We start from the raw sequence: 4,295 nt of genomic DNA, 5'->3' as shown, positions 1-4,295 counted from the left end.
TGGGCGCACCAGTACGATGTACCTCCACGGACATAGAGTGGTGAGGGAGGTATGGTTGCCCGGAGCAACAAATATCCAGGCATCATATGTGGATTACGTCCCATTTTTTTCTCTTTAGCCACCTTTTTCCTATGCGAGGACAACAAACCGATCGACCTTGTCATTCTCTATTGCGTTGTCATGCCTTTCTACCCTTCTTCAACCAAGAGACACGAGACTCGTTCCTTAGCTACTGATTTTCCCCTTTTCAACCTAGATGCGGGTTTGATGCCTACTCTCTTGGACAGTACATTCTCCCTTCCTTTCCTTATTCAACCGAGACATGGATTAGTCTGCATGAAGTAGGGTTTCCTTTAATAGCGAAAATTATGGTTTTCGTCTGCGTGGCCAGCAGAGTAGAGGATAGCAAATTGGGAAGATGGTGGAGTGGAAAAAGATCCACATGCAACGACGTAGCAGATGGGGCAATAGAACAAGGTTATGGCTCGAAAAGAGGTCGCATACCTGAGGGTCGGCGGGAAGTGGCTTTGGTCGTGGTCGTCATCCTCCGCACACACTACGACAGCGAGCTTGGGGACGGAGGCCATCCCGCGCGGGCGCTAGGTCTGAGAGGACGGCCTTGTCGTCAGTGCGTGACCTCGCTCGCCAACGACGAGTGCGTCAATGCTGCACATCCTTTTCTTCCCCGGCGGATCTGTGACCACCAGTGAGGAGGGAGAGAGGGGGCGTCTTTTTTAGATCTGGAGAGAGGGTGGTAGTGTGAGAAGCAAGTGGGCAGCCCTTAGCAAGAAAGCGCTGAAGCTCCAGCCTATATATCTTTTTTATACTACTAGTACTGGAGGTGGGGTAGTGGTAGAGTAGTTTATATTTTCTTTACGTACAGTACCAGTTAGTCATGCTTCAAAACTGATCGGCACGCCATTAAAAAAATAAAGGTCGATAACTAATGCGGCACCTCGGGCCAACGCGGCCAGATCGCATTTTGCACGAGAAATTACACACCATGTTTCTTTGACATGTGGTCCCATTCCAACATATCAGTGAGACGACGACGAGTAGTAGGAGTATTTCCGAACGGACGTATAGGCTGGGGCGCCTCTTCGTGAACCATGGCAAACTCGCAACCGTCCACCGACTCTTCGCCTTTCCCTCTCGATTTGGAACTGCTGTCGCACGCTCTTCCTCTCCCTCCTCCATTTTCCTTCAGCCCTTCACCCTTTCTTCTGCCATTGTTCGATCGTCTTCTCCATGGAGGGAACAGGCCGGAAATGACCCCGTTATTCTTGCCCCGATCTGAAAGATGACGTGGTGGAGGAATTCATTGATCGGTGCGATGTCTTCACCTCGGCTAGCATGGCAGGTTCGTTCAAGCCCATTCTCTACTCAACTAATAACATCATTACAAAGAACCCAAGAGTCAAGGAGCGGTTTGATCTCCCCTATCTTCTTCGCCGTGACCCTGATGACTGGCGCCGGCACGAAGGAGGCCTCGCCCTGTGCCAGTTGATGCCGCTTGATAATGATACGTATGATGTTAAGATGCCATCGCTTGAGGGCAAGGCTTGGGCGGGCGCAAATGGAGATTGGGTTGTTTACATTGGGTCCAAATGCGAGTGGGAACTTGTGAATGTGTACACTCGTCACCGGGTTTCACTTCCAAAAATCTCAGCACACTGCCCAGAGGTTGAGCACACCGGTAATGTACGCACGTTCAAATACGATCATGGTGACTGTCTTCTACGGAAGATAGCAATTTGTCGAGTTCCCATCCGCTCTTGGAATTACAACAACTATCAAGTTGTTGCTATCTTCGACAAGCTTGTTGCCGTCCTTCGTGGTTCGACTCAATGGATATTGCTCAAAAATCAGTTTCTGTACACGGATGAGTACTGTGATGCAATTTAATACGAGGGCCTTGTGTTTGCTGCCACCACTCGTGGCATTGTTTTTGCATGGCATCCTAGTAGTTTCGGTACGTTTGTCTTCCACCATAATTATAATTGTTTCATCCACATGCATGCGGGTTAGCAAGTTTCCCTTTACTAATTAACCTTCTTCTTGTGTTTCCAAGGTCCTGTGAACATCCCACCACCTATACTTAAAAAAAATTATAACCAAGGGGGAGATGTTGATGGTGATGATCACGAGCAGCGCCCATATACTCTGTGGCGCCTGGCAACTAATTCCAATGGATCACCTCTTCTTGTGTGTATACAACCCACTGATGATGTTACTGCTAAGGAAGCAGGTGTCTCCCATGGTCGCACTCTCCGGACCTATTCCAACACCCGTTGCATGGTATTCGAGATAGATACTAGTGTGCTAGCGCCAACTCCTTCTCCCTGGTACAGAATTGATAGTATTGGAGAAAACTCGCTCTTCCTTGGACAAAACTATCCGATGATGGTGAAAGGCGATCCAACTGCCGTTGACACAACGTTAACAGTACCATTTATGAGAAGCAACTGTGTCTATACCTCGGACATTTGGGTGGTTCCTTACCCTGGTACTGATATAGTAGGCCGCTTCAGCCTGGATGATCAGTCCTGCGTTGGTTTCCAGATCGACAATCGACGGCCCGTCCCAGAGAATCACTTGTGGTTCAAAGCAAGCGTTTCCAACGCTGAGGAATGGTTGAGTTGAAGTTCATTTCATTGCTTGTTATTTGTTGTGTGGTGAAAACTTTAGTATTTATAATGTATCCTCGTTGTCGATGTGGGTTGATGACCTGTTGTATGTAATAAAATGATATGCGTGTGATAAACTTACTAAATTTATGAATGGCTTTCGAGTCGCTTCTCTAAATTTGTACTAGCTTCACATGCTTCGCGCGTCGGGCGGGTGTTTTTACTATAGCCATATGTTAATGTGTTCGCTGTATGTAAAGCACCTCGAATCCTCGATACTAGTACTATATAGTAGGAGTAAGTAGTAGGAGTAGTAGGGTGGCATGGGCCAGAACAAGCATTCACGTCCAGGAGTACGACACATGCCACCACCACAACATCCATCTGACACCATATTATTTCTTGGAGTCCGTGCTCGAGCAATCTCTTCAACCTCGTCGTTTCTCTAACTTCAGCCATCGCGCGGCGGGCGAGGTGGGGGTTTGCCGATAGTCGGTTTCCTTAACTGCGGTCCCACTTGTAAGGCCAACTCCAATGCACGACCCCAAATGCACCTCCGTTTTTCACGAACTCCAATGTTAATTTTGACTAGAAAAGCAAGACCAAAGAAAACAAGAACCACAAGAATACATTTTACTACTCTTGTAAGTTGGATTAGTGCCTTCTCGATGCATTCATTGTTGATCTACGGAGGCTCAATCTTGCGTCTGTGCTAGCTAAAAGTGATAGAACATCTACTAAATTGCGCTCTATCAATATATGGATGTACTCTTCTTCCCAATACAAAAACTTGCATCCATTCTACTCCCTCCGTTGCACAATACATGCCTTCTATTTGTCAAAATATATATGTATCTAGACATGTCTTAGTATATAGGTGCATCCATTTTTGGACAAATGGAAGTCAAGTATTTTGGAACGGAGGGAGTACAAAATAAAAATATTAAGTTAGCACAACTAGTCTAATCCGAGAGCAGAACCGAAGATTTGGTCGGGTTCTTCCTCCTTTTGCCGACACGTGGGACATCCAGCATCCAGGTCGTGTCATGAAAGAAAATAGAGTGGTAGTTGAAGGCACGAGATGTGCACCTTGGGTTAAACTGTAAATAGAATCTTACTACTCTTGAGTAACTCCAAAAGCGGCCACCGAAGATCTTTATTGGATTTGTTTTTCATCACCAGCACGTCGAGGTGAAAGATGTGCAGGTTCAGTGGGTCCTCTTGCGTTTTCACTGACATGTGGGGCCGCATGTGAGCAAACAGACGATGGGCTCCGCGCGTCCGCTGGCTGGCTGAGAAGAGAGATAGAGGAGGGCTGAGCACGGACTGCAGGAAATTTGTTCTACGTACCTCGATATAGGCTCAATATAGTGGGGTGGCATGGGCCATAACTAGCATTCATGTCTAGCAGTACGGCACACGCCACCCACACGAGTCCCATCTGACACCAATTTTCTTGGAGTCCGTGCTACATCCATCTCTTCTCCCTCCTGTTTTGCCAGCCATCGCGTGGTGGGCGGGGTGGGGGTTTGCCGATAGTCAGTTTTCTCAACTGCGGTCCCACTTGTAAGTGAAAATGCAACACCGCACGCATTCCCGCTTGAGCGGCGTGCTAGACCAACCGTGTGAGGGTGCGACGCGAACACGGCAGGATTTTCCTTTTGAACT

Source organism: Triticum urartu, chromosome 5, assembly GCF_003073215.2.
Source record: "Triticum urartu cultivar G1812 chromosome 5, Tu2.1, whole genome shotgun sequence".
NCBI lineage: Eukaryota > Viridiplantae > Streptophyta > Magnoliopsida > Poales > Poaceae > Triticum > Triticum urartu.
This window is presented reverse-complemented; position numbering follows the sequence as displayed.